Source organism: Odontesthes bonariensis, chromosome 11 (genome assembly GCF_027942865.1).
Source record: "Odontesthes bonariensis isolate fOdoBon6 chromosome 11, fOdoBon6.hap1, whole genome shotgun sequence".
Taxonomy (NCBI): domain Eukaryota; kingdom Metazoa; phylum Chordata; class Actinopteri; order Atheriniformes; family Atherinopsidae; genus Odontesthes; species Odontesthes bonariensis.
The window spans coordinates 23,428,742-23,450,386 of NC_134516.1; the positions used below are offsets into that span (position 1 = coordinate 23,428,742).

The 21,645-nt window shown below is 39.8% G+C and overlaps 1 long non-coding RNA gene across 2 annotated transcripts in view; it reads right to left on the reverse strand.

Annotated features, from left to right (window-relative positions):
* Positions 1–21,258, reverse strand: part of LOC142391412 (uncharacterized) — a 91,335-nt gene extending 70,077 nt beyond the window's left edge. For both annotated transcript variants that reach the window (XR_012770548.1, XR_012770549.1), the window contains exons 1-2: positions 21,155–21,258; positions 20,900–21,032 (exon numbers count right to left, since the gene is read on the reverse strand). This is a non-coding gene — a long non-coding RNA (uncharacterized LOC142391412). The remainder of the gene's footprint in view (positions 1–20,899; positions 21,033–21,154) is intronic.
* Between the last annotated feature and the right edge of the window lie 387 nt (positions 21,259–21,645).

Genomic DNA, 21,645 nt, shown 5'->3' on the forward strand with positions numbered 1-21,645 from the left:
GCACAAACTGCTGTTGTTTTGCACCCAACTAATCCTTCTCTCCATCATTTTCATCTTCTTCTTAGGTCTGACAAGGCTCCTCAACATCAGTGGAGATCAACAAAACCGCAAAACCAAATATGGTGAAACAGCCACAGCCATCCAAATGGGATTTAACTCCAGTTTCTCCAGGCCTATTCTGGTGCCATGTGTCAAGTATCAGCAACTTAGAAAATCCTGTCTGGCTGGACAATCAAAACCTCTCTGTCTCTTTCTGAGATATTAAAGCACAGATCCCCAGAATAAATTCCTCCTCTGACGGTGTGAGCAGAGAATGATGAAGGAGAAGAAAGGAAGATGTTCATGAGAACGTGCCGACAATTTGATCCAGTCATTTTCCATAGTTGCTGTTCACACGAGCACATCACAGCGGGAGGCTTTCTGCTGCCGTTGCGCTCGCCCTGCTGTAAATGCGAGGCAGGAGGTACAGAGGAGCTGGTGTCTCTCAAGAGGACGTGGTGGAAAATCCCTGCAAGATGTGAGGAGTGAATGTTGCAGACATTTGCATTCTCACATGCCACCTCTCCAGAACACGTGCCTTATCAAACTGGACTATGTCAGCGAGTGCTGGTATTCGGTACATGGTATACACCAGAACATCTGTAGAACTATTCAGTGCGACAACATCATGGCTGCACATAAACAAGAATCACCAGAGGAGCTTAAGAAATGGAATATGACAAAATATAATTCACAACGAGGTACAATTTGGGAAAATCTGTGACCCGTTAAAGATTAACCTATGAATTACTCCGTAGGTAAAGGGGGGGGGTTCTATGACATCTCAAACAAATAACAAAGGGCTGCGAGAGTGTAAAATGTGTTGGGAAAGATGGAATTTGTAGATGAAGTCTGCAGAAGAAGAATATTCCAGGACAAGAACAACCCAAGTATGTTTCCCAACACACCTTTGGGGTACCAAAGGGACCTCGAGCTCTTAAATGAATCCATTTATCAAAAGAATTTGAACTGAAATTACTTAATTCTTTTAAACTTCATTCATTAGAGGGATGCAAAACAAGTATTTTTTTTTAATTTTCAGGAAAGTAAAACTTTCAAGCACAAAACTGCATTTATTTTAGACCATTTTGAAAAATACAAACTGCAATTATTCCCATTGATGCTTCTAATAAACAGCATAATTAGATTGGCCTACACAGACGTCTGCAATTTGGAGCATCGTCCAATATTCTGGACAAAACGTTTTTTTTTTTAAACCAGCCATCTAATACTTGACGAACACAAGTGACTCACAGCTGCACCAGAGAGAGAAGACGAGTTAGCTGAGCACGATGCTGCCAACTCTTCACCCCAAGACAGGCGACAGCTGACAGTTTGTACCCATATCCCCATTTCACTCCTCTGCATGCAAGATCTATACCGTCTCTACACATGGGAGGCTTGTTCTGCCATTGCAAGCTGCTTTTTTGGGATGAACCCGATCTTAACAACTTGACTAGAGGGTGAAGATGCAGAGATTTGGGAGGGAGATCAAGAAGAGGTGACCTGAAGGCAAAGGTGCAGTGGCATGGCAGGAAGGAAACCAAAAGGAAAGATGTTAAGAGGAAAAACATGAGAACTGAGAAAAGGAAGGAACACACAGAATGAAAGAGGAGAGGAAACAAGGAGAGGAGAAAACACACACTTACACACACACACACAGTTGCCACAGCAGCATTTAAAGCTGTAATGACAGGCCAGAGAGTGATAAGAGACTCTGAGTGGAGAGGCCACTATAGCTGCTCTCCTCTCCCTGCTAACAACTGTAATTATCCAAACTCTACACTCACTACTATTGATCTCTCCCTCTGCTCCTGCTCCTGCTCCTCCTCCCCCAGCCATACAGCGTGTGTGTGTGTGTGTGCCACTCTCTTTCTGACAGGGTGACAGCAGAACGCGTCCCTCTCAGCACAAGAGTTGTTCACACCTGCAGCCGTAAATGTGGAGAGCAGCATCAAGGACTTGGACAAATACATGACTGCAGCAAAACACAAATATTGGTGCAGCTCCGATGCTCCCCACACGGTGTGTGTGTGTGTGTGTGTGTGTGTGTGTGTGTGTGTGAAGTATGAGCAGAGTGTGGGTTGTTTATGTACGTATGCGCTCTTGGGTCATCTTACACCTGGTTTGGAGAAAAAAAATGCTGCAGCTTTGCGTGAAACATTTTTCATCTTTAGTGGATATCTTGATTCTACCCGAGCTCGGGTCTAAATTTTTATTTTTTGCTGTTCTGAGGCCATCTAGAGATTTGGACCGTCAGAGTAAGGATCTGTACCTAAAGGACGACACAGTATGGTACACGTATGAACTTGTCCAACTTTAATCTCTATCAATGCGTCCCCATGCTGGAAAGTGACAAAGCATTCCCAGCCCAAGGTCTTTTGAGCTATTCCACAGTTTCCTATGGTATCACAAACATTATGGTTAGATTTTGCTCAGTTGTCATGGACATGGACCAGCTGGAATGTGAGCGTGAAAGCTGTACAATCCAAACAATAGCATCCCTTCGAACTACCGTCTGTTGTGGCCTTCAAGGAGAAGAAAGGTAGGCTGGACTATTATAGCCATGTTTTCTACTGTTCTCAAGCTCACTTTAATGCCGTTCTTTTCACATAATATGAAACAAACTACTGCGGCCATGTGCCACCTATACAGCAATGATGTGCATCATGACACAAAGACAGCTAAATAGATTCATTTCACAACTGATAATTTGACACGTCACAGAAGAAAAGCTCTATTCTTGTAGCTCTTTCCTGGGAAAGATTCTCTCCATTTCAGCAGAAATGCACGGTGACAACATATAATTATCTTCAAATGACAAAGACTGCAAAGAGGGTAAAGTACAGTTTTGTTATGAGCCACAAAGTCAACAAAGAAAGAAGGTCACAGCGGTGGAGTGGGTCAATTATAGTACATGCTAAACTATTGATGCCAAGAGTCGCCGTGCTTCCAACCCGGAGTTACGGTTAGTTTCTTTTAAGCTTCAAACAAAATCTGCGACTTCAGAGCAGAGCTCAGGCCAACCTAAGAGAAAGCAGAAGTGCTATTGGATCTTTTTTTAAATTGCTCATCATTCCATCCTCTTGTCAATCATGTTGAAGGGCCGGTGATCAATTAATCAAACCAGAAGTACAGGCCAGATACCAGCATATATCAAGGAGAGCTGACCAGCCACAGCCTGCTTTTAGTCCAGCACCTCTTGCTGGCAACGCTCAGAGACTGGAGGGCTCGTCCAGAAAGCAACCCAAAGGTTGCAAAGCTTACTCTGCAGATCATAACGCTGGTTGGCTGTTGGATGAGTTCCACAAAGTGGCAGCATCTGGCAACAGAAGTATGAACACTCGTTGTTCTGATACGACGCACTCTTTAGAAAGAGTCACCTTTTTTTCATATTAAAACCATAGTTTGAAAATATAAAGAAACTTTGCGCGTCGCTGACATCATCCCAGTAGTGGTGTGTGTAGGAAGCCCCCCCCGATAGCCTCTAATAACAACTACACGGCTGCTCTAAGCCAACAGTGCAATATTACTATTATTAGTTCATTCATTCGTCTTAAAGTATCGGTGAAATAAAGACAGATAAAGCCTTATTTAGAGCTGTATTGTCTATGCCCTGTTCTCTCCCATTATATGGATATACGCGGATCTCGAGTAATCTAAATATCTTCTGAAGGACCCCGACTTTCACCAAACTGTTATCGGTGAGTAGATGAACGTATTTTATGCCAGAAATAAAGGTCCAGGTTTACAAAAAACGAACTTCCCCTTTAAATACGTCCTTCCAGCTAACAGAGATAAAAGTGTCAGACATCTTTACCTAGGAGAGTGTTCAGCTGGGTGGTTTAATCATGCTTCCAAAAAAAGGAAAATGGAGATAATAAAATATCTTCCTGACACTGACCAAAGATAAAGACAGTTATTTTCATTAGCACTTAAGAGGACGCAGGAAGGCAAATTAAGCAAAGGAGCTTCTGTTAACACACTGACCCTGTCAAATTTTACACCCCAAGCCAAAATAAAGTCCATTTCCAAGATTTTTTCCTTTAAAGTTGTTCAAGTACCTACTTTTTCTGTTGGCATTTCTTTACAAAAGAAACTGCATCAAACATTCAATTTAACTTTCAATTTCCCTCCAAGCACATTCTTTACATTTGGAAACACAGTTTTCTGCTCTTAACTGACAGGAAAAAAAAAATGTAAAAACAACACAGCTTTAATGTTTTTAATGAGGAACGCCAACACCACTAATAAGTCATTAGTGGAGAAGATAAAGATAAACCAAATGTTTTCCTACCGTCAGTAAGACCTGAACAGATTGAAAATGTCAGGGCTTCAAGTGTTGAAACTAATCAGGCGAGCTGTCATTATAAAGGCAAGGTTAATAGTAGCTGACAGAATCACCTTCAGCAGACACCAAGATAAGAAAAGGTCTTTTATTAGTAGTGCTGAAGCAGATACACAAAAACAGACACACATATGCAGATATACAAACACTACACGCACTCAGAATCAATGTGGAAGATCCGGTCGCCGTGCATCTCGTGTTCTGGCCATATGTGGACTGTCAGATAGCGCCATTGAGCAGGGGGAAGGATTTACAAGCCGCGCTGTGGCCTCGACATCCACACAAAACCCCGCTTTTGTTCCCCCATCACCTGGTCCAGATTTATGACGTCCAATTACAAACTGGGATGCTAACAATATTCCCCATTAGCCTATCAAATGCTTTAGTGGTTGTTCCTTCAAAGGGTTATCTGGCCTTTCAGCAGGGGTGTAACCAATTTATGGCTCCCCCCAAGAAGATCTGAACAAAGACCTCCCTGGTTCTGCTTTTTGTTTCACTGCGCCGCTCCCCAAGACAGGTAATTAACAGGGAAGGAGTTTGTGGTTAATTTGTGAGATAATTATCTAAATTAAACTGCCTTTCGTCACACGGGGGCTCTATCGTGCTCTTGTACTTGCCTGCATGCATGCATCTCTCTCTCTCATTTCATGAGCGTGGTCAGGGTATTGTGCCGCTGTAGAAACAAAACCAGTAATGACATGTTCCTCCGTCTTTCCTTTTGTTTTCATCCGCTTTGTTTACTTTTCTTTGTGTTCGGTCAGGGAAGAAGTAAATGAAGAGGCTAAAGGAGCAAAGAGACAGAAAAGAGAGAAAAAGATAATGGACAGAATCAGTTAAGTTACAGACTTTATCTGATGGCAGACTCGATCTGCTGCAGCTGTTACTTATCAGCTGCTCTGAATAGCAGCACTCATCAACGAGGTGATGCTTGCTTCCCAGGAAAAGATGGCTCAGGTGATCGGATTACTGAGGCAGGATCTGGAGTGGAAACCCAAAAGTAGTCTGCAGGAGTAGCATCCAACTGTGATTCAAGTGGATTTCTTGAAGCAGAGATTCCCATTGATTTTTAGCACCCGATTATAGTCTTGTTAAGAACCCTTAAATCCCTTTTACACTGTGAAGAGTTCCCTCGTCTCGTAAGCAATGCCTTTAATCTTCCTGCTCTTTGCGGTCCATATATCCCACCCTGTCACTACTGCTTTTAGAGCCCGAAGGTGTCAAACCGAGAGCATCCGTCACAAAACTTTGTGTGCAACAGCTTATTCAAAATGCTTGTGATTTGTTTTAAATCGGTTCTTCAACGAGATGATGTGGTCATTTGCTCTTATTCTAGTGTGTCAAATGCTGTTGTTTTGTCAAACCAATTGAATGTTGATCATATGCACAAAGTTGCCTTTATTTCTTTCTTAAGCTGTGAAGTGAACATAGAATAGAAAAATACTTTATTCATCCCCCAATGGGGGAAATTCAAAAATATTGATTCTGAATTGTATCTTCTGTGTTGCGACAGTTGTCTTGGGACAGAGCCCATGCCACGGAAGCATCTTATTACAAATACGCCCATTAAGTGAAGCAAAGCTGATAGAAAGGGAGTAAGAAAAGGTTTAATAAATTTGTCGTTTTAGTGACTGTACTTAAGACTTTTTTTCATTTGACATTACCTGCCAACAGGAAACTTTGACCTTGTTCAGATTCTAATCTCAATCCAAAAAGGTCTGATAAACTATGAAAGAGGAACTTATTCTGTTTCATGCAACTAACATTTCTCATTTATAGTACAGCGGGAGAAGATTGGAAACTTTACATATGAACCATAATTTAAAAGAAAACAGCCACTAAAATCGAAGCAGAATTGCCTTTCTATGGCAGTTTGCTTAATTTAGTCCATATTATATATATATTCAGCTCCTTATCAGGGCCGGTGCTGGAGGAGGACATACTGAAGGACACTGATGGAGAAAGCATAACAAACAGCAGAATAAGCAAGCGATACAATCAAGGATCTTTGGAAGTGCACTCATTACATTTTGTTCTGTCTAAAGAAATCTCTGGACTCGGATTTCAACGTACAAACCAGTAATCAATCAGTTCGGCATGTGGATCATCAGTAAATGTGTTTCAATCACAATGTCTTGCATCAAAACTTCCAGTTTGAAGCAGAAAACTTATTTTCATGAGATAATTTCACTAGAACGAGCCATTTCTCTGCTGCTTTTCAATTTTAATACATCATAATTTGCATTAAAATACTTGGATGAAAACCTAGCTCGAGTGCCTGTCTTCATCTCTCCGTCCTCATCCATCCCTCCACTCCTGCTCCCTCTCTCTGTACTGTATAAAGGAGGGATGATCGTTCCCTGTCACATCTGTTGGCAAGTTGCCATCAAGCCTTGACAGGAAAATAACACTCTTCAGGGAAAATAATACACTCGTTCTGCCGTCGGCGCTCCCAGACACATGCCTCGCTCTGTGTGCGTGTGTGTGTGTGTGTGTGCGCGCGCATCTAAAAGCCCTTGCTGTTGCTGTCAACCTGAGTACAAAGGATCACTTTATATGATTAGTATGCATCTCTGAAAAACATACTGAACAAAAAGCCACGCTCCACGCCAATTAATGGATTAAGAAATTATTTTGAGGCGAGGCTTGTTGTGAGACGGCTATGATATGTGGCTGGAGAGGCATTTCTGTTGAGGTTATTGCCAGCTATAAGGCCTGAACACATTTTGATCAAACAGCAGCAACATATACAACTAGGCATTTGTCTTTATAGGATAAGAAGACTCTGCTCCATTTAAAGCTATGAAAAAGAACTGTGTTTCACTGAGGAGGCTGAAACTAAACACCCTCCGGCAGCCATATCGGAGACTCTTGAGAAGCAACACTAGGCCAGTTCACCGAGTAGACTCAAACTGACAACCTTCAGTTGATCCGCGGCCGTCTGCCGTGCATCATTGCAGTGCAGTTTAGAGGACAAAAGCCTCTGAGGCACAGCAGTTAACCCAAACCTGACAGCACCCTAGACCCCCTTTAACCCTGTGCTCAGCCAGCTCTCAGCTCTGTGCTAAGAGCTGCATTTATAGATTTTGGAAAAAGCTGAAAATGGTGATTGAAATCGACTTTGCTCCAAGAATGTCTTTTGATTTTGTGGCGCTCTGGTTTAGATGTGCTTGTGAATCCATCTGTTCTCAGAAGACAGAAGCAACTATTCGGTTTATGGAAGGACAACTACACTTGTTGTCTTTTTTTTACATTCTGAAATATAAATCAGTAGCTGACGGTTACTTCTGACTATAGTTTGTGGAGGGTGAACTCAAGGCTAATACTAAAAATTATTTCTGTATTGATAAGTGTACAGAAAAAAAGCCATAAACTGTGGAATGAGAAAACAAAACACCTCACAATTTCCCAGAGATTACGTTCAGGTCTTTGTTTATTTTGCCAAAAACAACTTCCAGAATGTTTGCGTATTCAAAAGAAAATAAATATCCTACAATTTAAAAAAAAACTATTTTGCATCCTGACTGGGACAGGACCATAAATCATGCCATCTTAGGCTGAAGGACAAAAAAAACCAAACAGTCCTTCGATTGTAAATTTGAACTTTTTGAATATCTGCCACCCCCTGGAGGCAGAACATCCAAAGGCTGCACACCAAACTTTGCACACCAAAAAGTACTCAAGCTTGCTTCAGAGTGTTCATGTGTGGATTTTGTGTAAACTATGTGAAACAAGTGAAAACTACATTACATTATTCAAAACTGTGCATACATACAGGTCCTCTAATATGTACGTATACATGCCACAGTGATCAGATTTAAGATAATCCCTGGTTAAGGTTTCTGAGAGCAGAAGAAGAGGTTTAAATGTAACAAATACCCAGAAGACACTGCAGCTGCAATTAGGATTTAATGTCCAATTTGGTTGCGAGTTTTAAAAAAAAAAATGTAAAAAATTCTATAATTTATTCACTCTATTAAATAGTAATGGAATCTCCTGAATTTCTAAATGATTTTAATCACTTATTGAGGTGTCAATGCTGTTCTTCAACTGCGACTTTATCAACTTTGCAAATGGCTGAATTAACCAGTAAAAGCCCCGAACAGTAAAAATGAGCAGCTGAGATCTTAGTAACCTCGGCTTCAACTCTCTGTGTAACATTATCTGAGGCTTGGATCAATTCGAACAGGACAATTAGAGGCATATAAGACAAAAAATTAAATACAAATTATCCAAAAGCAATTCCCAAAACCTCTTGAGAAAAACCCGTGAGAACCATAAACCTTAAAAGCTCACATTCAAAGCCTGAAATGGCCTTCCGTTCAAACATGTCTCGCAACTTTTCGGTTGTAAATAAGTCTGTGACGAAGGGAAATTGGGCCTTTTTTCATCTGAGCCCCCATCTTATTGAACTCTCCCCTCTGAAATCAGGCACACCAAGTCAGTAGCTACCTTGAAATCCCTCCTCCACCCTTTCCTCTTAAAGAAAGCCTTTAATAATGCCCAATACATCACAAGTTTTAGTCGTGCTCTTGTGAACAGACAGCCGACCTAACTCACATTATTCCCTCCAAAAAACAAACAAAAAAAAAAAAAAACTGCTATATAAAGATTACTTAATTATCATTACAAATATCACAAATGGCATTATTCCTAATCTATCCACAGAGATGATTTCTTTTTATCTGCAGTTTGCCCGAGGCTCTACATATTCCATCCAATTTTTGAAGCCTTCACAAGTTTGAGGACAATGTTTCTGTTTTGTTTATGAACCATTGAAACTAAGTGACAATTACACTACAGTATTACTGTAGACTGAGCATTGATAGATAAACAGACAATCAATCCATTAACAAGTGAAAAAAAAAACACCACAAACTAAGAGGCCACACTTCCATCTAAACGACTTGTGCGCTCACTGGTGGAGCTAAAAATACATTTTTTCATGCAATTAGAAAGCATTGAAAAGCCTTTATAATGGCAGAAGTGCATGATGTGATATGTGGTCAAAGAGAGTTACATCAGCAAGCTGATTGGTCTTCTATCCATTATGGACCCTGATGAGACCTCAATTCTCTCCCAACATGCAGCCCTTTTTCCTCTGCTAATGCAAACAACATGGCTCCTCTAAAATATATATAATTGGCTGAACCATTTAGCCCGACTGAATGGCTTTTGTAATGCTTGAAGTGGTGTGGTGAAGGCAGGTTAGTTCCTTCATAGTGAGAGCATCAGAGTAACGATGAAAGATTTGTACTTATGATGCATGTCAGGCAGGCCGGTTTCTTTTATAGAAGAAATCCACCTTTTTATACCGTCATGTTTGCCAGAGCATGCACACAACAATTATACACATACGTTCCCGGCCATTAAAAGAAGTAAATAAGTCTGGTGTCACAACTAAATCAACAAGCAAGAGTCTTGTTTTCATGCTTTAACAAAATAGAAACCAAGCAAAAAGGAAAAGGCAGGTTAGGGGGTGATGAGTGGCATCTGCTGATGATCTCGCAGATTTTAATAAGCGAGAAGCCAAACTTAGGTCAGAATAGCAGCCCAGATCCATTTTTTTGGGGACATATTCACATTAACTTTAGAAGGGCTGAACAGCAGAACACCTCATTACATTTTACTTCTGCCAACTGTATCCAAACAAAATTTGGGAAGGTATTTAAAATGTGAGTCAGATTTCTACCGAGGCGAGCCCTCTGGCCACTCAAATTGGATTGCCGAGTGTCCTTTGCATCGCTCACAACACGCAGCGACAACATTAAATCCAGAGCGACAGCAGTGCTGAGCAGAGCCAACGCAGTAGAGAAAAGGAAAGAGAAGCAATGCTTCCAGACACCAGAGAGAAATAAACAACAAAATATATATAACTCAGATGAGGCCTGAGTGAAAAACTAGGACTTTAAACGATATGAATACATTAGAGGCTAAAAACTGTACTATTAAAGTGAATAATTCAATATTCGTAGACTGATCTTATATAATGTGCCCTAAAATATGGATTTTTTCCAACTTAAATTCTTCCATTAAACATCTTTTTAGTCTATTTTTTTACTTATTTTTTTTACCTAAACTTGCTGCAAGCCTAGTTCATTACTTTCTGAGGCCGTCTGCATTAGATTTTTAGCTCTCGGTTATATAATAAAAGCCAGAGCCGATTGGACAGCCTTGAAGTATTGAAAACAACTGTGGGCTCATTAACAAATTAGAAATAAATGTTAACAACAAACACAGATTCCAGGCAAATCTGCGTTCTGTCAGAGAACTGTAGAAGTCGGCTTCAATAAAAGAGAAAAACATTCAACATTTAATTCACTTGAACTCCACTCGAGCTATATTTGTCGACGCAGTCAAGAAAACGGCTGCTCATTGCTGAAGGCCATCTCACCAGGATCCATCTTTTCAGCTCCCATGTTTACTGCGTGGAGAATGAATGCAGAAAAGCTGATCTCCATCACATTAACACGGTTTGGTAGCAGTCTGGCACTTTAAGGCGATTGGGTCCACAGGAAGGCTCCGGTCCCCCACTGGTCCCTGCCTTCTCTGCAGATGGTTTTGAGCCCCCGTTTCAAATCACTTGTGTTTCTGACAAGTAATATTTCAATAACAATTTCACCATCTTAATGGGTAATAAACCCCATTATTTCGCTTTATTTATTTCGACTTCAATGCTAGGAGTGAAATATCTAAGTCCAAATCACTCTGAGAGCGAGTAAGAGTTCCTATGTGAGAGCATTACAGCTATCAATGTTTTTCTTTGTATATAGTGCTTCAGCGTACTGATTTGCACTAGATTTAAAAGACAATGTAACAAGCTTTACTTCAATGGCTCTACTTTAACAAACGTATCCAAAAAAGCACAAATATTGGGAAAAATGTCCTCTGAAAAGTAGCTTTGTCCTTTACAGCCGAGTCAAACCGTCATATAACAATATATAAAACAAGCAGGGTCTGAACAATATCTGCAACCCAATGCTCACTTTTATGAGCCGTTGCTGAGGACGCCTCAATGAAACAGAGAACTCCAAGTTGAGATTTAAACATTTAGCCTGCTTTTATCCAATTTGCCGATATTTAAATGAGCAGGTCAACAGTTTACGTGATTGATTTAATTTGTAAAGATGATATATTTCACCCCACCAGCCTACTGCAGGAGAAACATATCTGCTGTTTTTGTTGAATAGCCCTTTCTTAAGAATAAAAGTACTGAAACATGTGTGTTCCAGTGTACAAAGTTGTTCCAATGTACAACAAAATTGTTCCAGTGTACAAAGATTCAAACATCTTGTAAACTGTCAGAGACCTGAGCTTCATAATCAGTGAAGTTTCATTATCAGATGTTATCAAAGTTCAATTACAATTGACGTCAGAGCTGCTGTTAAGTTGTTTTTTTCATGTGTAGCAACTTAAAGTCTGATCCCTCTTTCACTACATTGTGAAAATATGGTTGCTTTCATTCGAATGATCCTGGTTTCAATGCAACGCTGTACACAAACATGGCCGACGCTCCGGCCTCATCACTGCCCGCAGTGATAAACCCGGCAGTGTTAGTGTTGAGGTGTGACCTTTCCGACTCGTCTCCTCCTCACAGAGAGCAAAAGGTGGAGCCTACAGGTGGATGCTGGGAGGAAACTTGTAGATTTACTAAATACCATTTACAAATAACAGAAAAATATCCAATGTACAGTGTCGTACTGTTCATATGCATCAGCTAAATAAACACAGCGCAGATTTAAAGCCGTGGCATGTTTGAACAGAAAACATCTTATTTGTCTCCCGTCTTTGTAATCTCACAACCCAGTCACACATGACAACCACAGCTAATGGCACATCAACAGGTTGAGACTCTGAGCTTACATAACAGTAGTCTTTTCCCCACTCAAGCTCGTCTGGTGGTTACGGTGCAGTTGATCCAAACAGAAGCTCAAGAAATTGCAAAAACACACACGGAAGTGAAAGGAAGTGATATTTCCGACCGGCTCGTACCTTTTCTAATCTTTCTGCCTCGAGAAAACATCCAATGGAGTCTGAGGAGAGGGCCGTTTCAACCTCAAACCGCCGGATTAATATTTCAGTGCGTCTTACGTCGTCAAAAACGAAGATTCTCAAAATGAAATGCAAAAAGTCTCATTTCTCAAACTAAACAGCATTTCAGAGACATGTGACCACAAAGAAAGTTCGGAGAAGAAACCAGGAAAAAATATATATATTATGAACTGAGAAAGACCTCAACTAGAAAATTAATAATGCTGAAAACATAATAGGTTTAATTTCCTTAATTTCATTTAATCATTCGTTATTTAGTCTCATATTCATAACATACTGTAATTACACACAAGCAAAGGTTTCATTTAGAAAGCATTTCCGAACAATTGAAATGCGATCCATTATATTAATAATAATGGGACTTTTCCCCAACATATTTGAGAACTAAGCCGTAAGCTAAAGGAGCTGCACAAATTTTTGACTTCCAGCACCTCGCATCAGAGACGTTATTACACATCACTGCTGTTTTTTACAACAACGAGCTGCCAGTGGCAGTTCAGAGAGTTCGGAGCAGGTTTATTTACAAGAAATAAACACACAAACCAAACGGAGGACAAAATGTTGCAACACTTCAGTTTGTCGGCGTAAAGTTTAAACTAGCAGCTTTAAGGTGGATATTGGGCTCCCTCTAGTGGAGCATTTCTGCACTCTTCACAGCTTCTCTTGGTTTTGCTCCTTTGTGTTACAGTCAAATAGTGACTAAACTAATCTCCTATAATCTTTACTTAATCCCTTTTTGACCTCATTGGAAAGTGTCATGGGCTGAAGGAAAGGTGGTGTGACAAATTCTAAAGGACTGTAAACACCCATGATATCAGATATTCAGCCACTATGTACAAATAAAACTAAGTGCATGCTGCATGTCACTGCCTTTTGGCAGCACTGGCACAGAGTTTAGTGGCTTTCTTATAGAAGAGCTGTAACTTGTCAATAAAATGTGAAATGGTTAGATTTAGACTTCTAACAAAGTACCCGAGCTGAAAATCTCACCTGACTGCAAGTAAAGAAATAATAATTCTGCTGTTTTAATAGCCAAAACAGACTAATAAATGATAACAGGCTAATGACAAAGAAATGATTAAAAATAGAATGAACAAAATGAGTATAATTGCACACAGCTGAGTCAGTGAATTAGTCATGCCAAGGGAAAATCTGTCTGATGGAAGGACCAACATTTATTTCTATTTGTTGGACTGTGCTGCCATCTAGTGGTGTGATCTGGGCCTACAACACCAGTCATGACTTGTAGAAGTTCAGCGGTCATTCAGTAAATAAGTTTAATTCATAATAAATATAATAATTTTACAGTTTAACATTTTATGCACCGGCTTAATTTAACTTTATTGGTTTCAGTAGGAGAAAAGCCGAGATCCATCTGTTTGGGGTGGATTATACTAAGATTTTAAATTCTACACTGAACAACATGAAGTTTATGTTCAACACATAAGGACGTCACTTTAAACGACACACTTTGCTCTGAACTTCTTCAACACAATCTCAAACACTCAGTGCAGTTTGAGACAAAGTGATGGCGATTAAAAGTGACTTTAAAGGTGGTTGCAGACGGATAAATCTGCACACAAAGACACCAGGAACTTTAACCGGAAAGATTAGGAGAAGAAAATGCTGCTGTACAGTGACAGAAGTCTGAGACGTGATTCTTTATAGCATTTCAGATTTACTTTTTACACCTCCCGACTTCACAGAGAAGCAGAGGTGTGATTTTTTTGTACAAGTTTATGATGTGAAGCTACTCCGACTGAACACAAAAACAACTTTCTGAGCATCCACCAGCTTTTGGCCGTGGTGGTCCAGATTAAGTTGTTGCTTTAATGATTCCCTGAAAGCTTAATGTGTCCAAAAGAAAACTGTTTCCACATTTGCAGCAGTGCAATCGTGGAAGTTGAGGTAATATAAAGGCTTTCTAATCTCATCTTGACAGCGTCGGCACTCTGGCTTCTCAGGGCTTCTCCCCCTGCTGCTGCTTGCTCCCTTCCACTGACAGTAAAATGTACATTCTGATTGTTTCACTTGTAGTCCACACTTTAAATTAACTGTGTTGCTCTGTTCTGTCTGTCCATCCAGTCTCACTGCACTTTCCAATTTTTCTCCCCATAAGTGTTTTCTGGGGGAAGTGAGGGCCTAAGGAAGGTCTGTATTGTATGCTGTAAAGATTTTCAAGCCCTCTGAGGCTGACTCGTGCTACTGGATTACACAGATCAAATTTACTTGACTTAAAGTTCTCTTCAGAGACGAGGGGGTATGTATTTACAGGTTAAAAGACAAGAATAAAAGTTAAATGTGAATTGGGTTAACGCTTACAATAAGGAATACATTCCCTATAGGTTGAGTTTTATCTACAGGTGTTTTCAGTAAGATGCCATACTGTCACAAAACCACAGCAAGAAATACATCAACTCCAGTTCAGTTCAGCTCCTTTAACTGCTCAGCATCAAAAGGTAAGGGATTAGGGCTTTGGTAACAAAAAAGTTTCGGCTAGTTTTAAACACAAATCCATTCAAAGATGCCCATTCTCTATATGAGCAAAGAGTGAAAGAGTCAGTGAACACACAGCCTGAAATATGTAAGATGATTATACAGATAAATTCGACAAAGTCTGGATGCTTGACGTACATAAGACTAAATAACTCTAATATCAAGCCTATTGGAACACTTTCTTCATCTACCTTTCCCAACTCATTCATTATCACAGGTATGCACGAGAACATCAGCTGTAAAAAAACCCGAACCATACGCCGGCACTGGCTTTTATTCTACATTTCACAGAATTGGACCAAAAGTACAAAAGCATGACCGGAAATGGTGTTGGCATTTGGCAGCCTTAATATTAGTGATCCTTCTTTCACCTCGCACGCAAGTAAAGACTGAAAGCAAAATGACTGAAAGTATCATAGTACCTCGTTTCTTGAGCTTCTTCCCACAGAGGAAAGTTGTATCAACATGTTCACCAGATGGATTTCTGGTTCCAGGGAGAGAATCCAGTTTGAAGCTCCACCCATTATCATGTCACTCTCCATCCGTGCTGATATTTCTTGCATATGTAATACATATATAAGAGATGCTCCACCTGATTACACCCATATCCAAAAGCTCCAGTACTGTCACCTGCTTCTATCTCAGTCCGTGGAATGCCATCCTCTCCCAGGACTGAAGGTCAAGTTAACTTTCAACAAACTCAGGTGACGCCCCGCTGTTGCTCAGCTGAACTCCAGAGTCATCCCATCACGCTGCAGATGGTGATGTCCCAATCTGCATCATCTTCTTTAGCTTTGTGTCATCCTCCATCATTAAGTCATGAATAAAAAAAATCCAGAGGGAAAAAAATAAATGGTAAATCCGAAGTGACCATCTCTTAAAAAAAAAAAAAAAAAGCATGAATACAAATTAAACATGAGGAAAGAAATCTGGGGTCTCTGTCAGGGTAGCTGACAAAGAGACTTCAGACAGAGGAAAAGGTGGATGGAGAGAACAGAGTAAGATGGGTGAAAGATGGAGAGCTGTGGAACTGAGCATCCTGCCGTCTCTCAGCCAGGAGGATGAATGGAAGGTTTGCCTCTGCCTCCTTTTGTACTCCGTGTCTCTCTTCCCCTGCTGCCTCACTTTGGCTTTTACCCTGGCTTCAATGTGTGTGTGTATGTGCACATGCATGTGTAGAAAGAGACCTCTTTCAGAGCAGCAGGAATATATTATAACCCAAACAAAAGGAGCCAGCTTATTGTTTATGAATTAGAAGCTTTCCAAAGCCAACAAAGGCCCCTATTTTCATAGAAAACTCCATTTTCATTTCAGCTCCATTTGATTACCACAGCAAAGAAAATAAAAAGGCCTCTCCGGTCGCAGCGTCCCAAAGGGATTTATTCCTTCTTCTTTCTCGCATTCAGCTCCACTGAAAAGGTTTCTTTATTGCTTTCTTTTCAAGACCGACATCAAAATGGGCTTTTAGGAGTAAACCAATGACAAAAAATTATTGCTTGGCTATTTGGTACAATAACAGAGCCGGGGAAAGAGAGGAGTCCTGTGTTGTCTTTGTCATCTTTCTTTCCCCTTTCTTCTCTTCTCTTTCTGCCACTGGAGAGGAAAATTGCAGGGGCTGAAAATGAATGGCAAGGCTTTGGAGGGAGAGAAAGACAAGAAGAAGGAGGAAACAATGCAACAATACAAGTCAAATATAAATTATCACCAGCTATTGAACACAGGGAAGAGACTAAAGTACTCTAAAGCTTGAGAGAGCTTTGAAAATGGGTATGTGCGTGCTGTGGGAGTGCCCCCATCACTAAAGAGGAAACCTGTTGTTTCCACGAGCAAAAACAATAAAAACCCTGGTGGCATGCTGTCATTTGGTTTACAATGGGCCTGTCCATTGTGCAGGCGTGTGTTATTTCCACAGCTCTAGGTGTGTGTGTGTACAGTCACAGGCAGGAGTAATGATTGGCTTGCTTTCAAAGTCACCTCTCAGATCCAGGGTCTGATCCTCACGTCAGCGCTTTAACTCTGTATTGATGTTTTATGGATTTCCTTGTAGTCTAAAGGGCAAGTTCATCTTTCAGCTTTAAAAAAAAAGGTGTATATTTGCTCATCTTTTTATGGTTAATATGGTGCACACAGTACATTCATCTCTTGCAAAGCAATGCAACTTGCTTGGGGAATATTTTCAATCCATGTCATGAGAACAAGTCCCTGTATTCACCAACTTAAAAACATGTGGGAAAATCTGTCTCTTAAGCTGACTAATGCTTACAAAGTGTTCCCTAAACTTTGCTTGTCTACACACAGCTGTTTTTTTTAAAGCTTTTCCACTAAAAACAACTGTCTGCTTTGGCCAAAGACACAACAAAAAGGACGGTCACACAATGATATATAAATATTCCATAATGACAAAACTCACTACAGCACTCCAGTCAGGTGATCACCATTATCATCCAAATATTTTAATTAAAAGTTATTGTACGTTCTCAGATATAAAAGTTAATTTAATAATCACTCTCTCTCTCTCTCTTCAAAATGTACTTTCGTGTCTCAGTCTCACTTAATCTGGGATGTAGCAGCTTATGGTGGTATTATACCAGCAAACAGACGACATTTTCCCTGCTTGGGATCTCATTCAATTTACCCCAAGTCAGCTTACATAAGGCTCCACAGACACCCTGTACTGCATCCCATTAACATGCTACTGGGTCAAATAGCACTACACATACTGTAGTTTAACTCAAGATTTTACTAAACTGATCCTTTGGATGCTTTTTTAAAATCAAGCAACTAAACAGCAGAAACAAATAGAAAAAGCAGGCAATAAAGATGAACAAGTGTTTGCTATGTCAAGTCAAGGTGCATCTAACCAACCACAAAGCAGGCAAAAATCTAAATAATTACAAAACCTAAGTAGCTCAGGTAAATGGAAATCCCTGGCAATCTTAATTATCCAAATAATAACCACACCAGCCTCATCCATTCACTGACACTTACAGCCACAGTGACCACTAACATGCTAATTTTATGTAGTCCGACTTAAAAGTGAAGTGAGAAAACTTTTGTCGTTTTGTACTCAAACAGAATGATTATGAACCAGGAACAAGCAGGCAAACATGCAGAACCTGTTCATTAGTATTTCAGGAGAAAACAAATGCCGCGCTCTCCAAAAGTGTGGAAGCTAAGGATAATAGACAATGAAATTTCACAGCACAGTTAACCTAGTTTTGCAGAGAACACTGAACAATTTGTTCCCCAAGACGGAACAGATATCCTGACAGGTGGATGAATGAAACATGCCTGCGAGTGAGTCATACGAGCACCAGCTTCACCGTGACACACAAGAAAATCCAATTTTAAGAAAAATGATAATGTCAGCACTGGTTGACTGTTAAGTTGATGCTCTTTCATCTTTCACTTTACCTCCTTTTTTGTCCTCCTGAATGAATATTTGGCTCAAGACAAAAGGTGAACTAATCAATTATTCCTCTTGCAGGGCCCCGGTGCTGTTGTGAAAAGCGTTGACATTTGAGCTTTCCAGAATACATCTGCAAATTTATATGCCTTCCATTGTGTGAGGCAGCCCGCCTGTATCAAAGGCTGTAAAAGGCCTTGTCAATTTCGTAGGGACAACTCCACAATGTCTCCTTTCTTCTCCGTTGTTATGGGAATAATGCTTTTTCACTGGTGTCCTGCCAAAACCTCTCGGAAATCTAGCCATGTGATGTTATTGATTGCATCGATATCAGACATCTACCATGGAAACCATCAAACTGATGCACTGAAATCATCACAACTTCATATTTAATGACCAAATCCAAAACAACCTTATCAGTCCAGGCTTTGCATAGAAAATGTGTACAGTTGGGTTTGTTTTTTTTTTCTTTCTTCAACCTGCTGCCGCTGCCTGAAAACAGCCATCAGGGTCATAAAAAGCTCCGTTTTTACCTGTTTAATTTATCTGCTGTACATGATAAGACCGGGCTTTTTCCACACATCCAGGATACATTTACACAGCTGGTGTTGCTATTTAACAGCAAAACAATGTGCTTTGTCAGGAACCAGAGGTTAGAGGTTTTCTTGGTTCTTCTTGCTGGTTCCACCGTGACCTTCTTGCCCCTTGCTCAGAACTATCGAGATTAATCTAAAGTGGCAAAACGCCTCGGCCCTCTGCTAAATGTCCCTGTACAGTAAAACAAACATACCGCAAGGACCAGAATAAAAAGGACTGTGAATTACTAGAATTATTCATTGTGCAAGCAGCATTTAAAGATATTTTTTTGCATAAAAACCTATAGTGCAATCACAAAAGTTGAAAAGAATGTACCCAGTTTTTTGGGGCACTTCAGAATCCGTGTGCCGTCTCCTTTCTGGATTTAAACATCAGAGTACTAAACACTTCTCACAACTAATGACCGTGACATGTGGTGGCAGTAAAAAGAAAAAGACTAGAGCAGACTGAGGAATTGACACATAAAAATCATCTGCTCGCTACAATAAATTGCAGAGTTTTGGAAATATTTGTTGAGACATATGTGTTGGCAGATGTCGAACCATTTCCGATCATTTCATCCGATTCTTTGCTTTAATTCCATTATTTTATTTTATTTATTATTATTTTTAAATCAGAAAATAAAACCTATTTGACTGGTACTGAGGAAGAAAAACTCACTGTCGAGAAGCAAAGAATCCCACAACCATTTGAACTTAACTTCATTCACAAAGACCCTTATAAGATAAATATCATCCATTTAACTTTTTCAGTTTGAAGCTGACAAAGCACACCTGGAGAAGCAGCATTTAGCTGTTATGCTGCAAACAAGTGGAACAAACTGCCAGTGGAGATTAAACTTTCACCAAATGGAGACATTTTTAAATCCAGGTTAAAGACATTTCTGTTCTCATGTGTCTATGCATGAAATATCTTTTAACTTATCTAGACTGTTGCCGTTTTTTAAATTCATTTAAATGATTTTATTTGTTTCTCTTTATATTCTTTTATGTATTTTTAATGCTTCTTGCACTCCCTGCTGCAATGCTTTTATTGTATGTAAAGCACTTTGAACTGTTTGTACATGAAATGTGCTATACAAATAAATTTGATTTGATTTTGTCACTTGTGTGCTGCTTATAGCATTTTTTTTAACCACCTGTCTGGAAAATTTTAAAGACATGAAATCACAATAAATACCTCTTCTGTAACAGAAGATTTTATGGGTCCTGTTCGCAGAATATAATCCTACAATTCAATGAAATTAGTAAAATAACTACAGAAGAGGGGGGAAAAAAAGGTTTTTCATATGAATATAAATCCTGCATCCAGTGCAGACAAAGTTGTTCTTTTCAGTATAACTTCGGTTCATCTTTTCCTCATCATTCTCCATGTGGGTCCTCTCAGCGTCAAAGCAAAAACAAGTTCATGGAGTGTTTTGGTCATGTATTAAAACTAATGTACCGAAATAATCCATTTAGGCAAGTATTCACACCCTTTGCCATGTCACTCGCAACTGAAATCCGTCCTATACGCCCTATTGTGGCCATTATAAACACACAAATGCATAATCAAAAGCATGTATATTCTCAGCCTTTTCTGACTTTAAGGGTAACTGTTACTGCTGTAATGAGCAAATCCATATCTTCTAAGTAAGTTGCTTACTAGTGTATCAAATAAATTGATGGACAACCACCAAGTATAAGGACATACAGAAACTCAAAGCCCTAATTCAAGTATTGGACCCCAGAAATCTTCTAAAAAGGTACTCGAAAAAGTATTAATGCACGTATCAAGTGCACTCGACCTTATTGTGTCCTTATGTCATTGTAGCAAAATTCGTTGCTCGGTTTACAGCACAAAAATCAAGCCCCAACATAAATGAAGAAATTAGGAATTCCACCTACCTGAACCTTAATTAACCTGTGGTCTACTCTGAAGTCGTGTCTGCCAGCAGCAGGTACAAACTAAGAGTTAAAACTTACATTTGCTGTTGAAGTCCACTGATCTCTCTCCGGTGAAGGTGTTTTGGCTTCTGTAGTCTGTTTGTTGGAACATGTCTTGTCTCCTCTCTCGTTGCTGACTTCTCTTTGCAGCATGTTGGCTGCAGGCACAACGCTGAGGCGGGGACGTTACCACGTTAGAGGTGTCTCACATGTTAGTAAAAGTTTATGTCAATATTTATTTATTTTTGTTATGTTTGGCGTGCGGTTAAAGTGTGGGCTGAATTCATAACTTACTTTAGACGATGTTTCAGCCGTCTCCACGCTCCGTGCCTGCTTCTTACCGATTGAAAAACGAATTTTTAACTAAGGGTCGCGAGCTTCACCTACGTCTTATAATTTAGGGTGCAATACCCTTTTCGATCACTATAGACTTGACCGTATTCGAGGTCATTAAAACAGAGGGGCGCTGTTTCACCAATTTCCCGAAAATAGCTACAAATGAACGAAGAAGAATAAAATAAAATAAAAAAAACTACCGTTAAATTTCCCATCTTGAGAAGCACAATTTTTCTATTTTTTGCTCTTTTGTTTTTTGCCCATGTTAAATAATGTTTTTTTTTTTGCTACAACTGAAAACACATTTATCCAGATACTTAGCAGTTAACATATGTTTATATTTACAGTAAAAAAAAACTGAACTATAAAACCTGTAAGATCAATATTGCTCCTGCTTAAACTACACAAGCTTCTTATATTATTTCCACCACATTGGTCATCTCCCCATT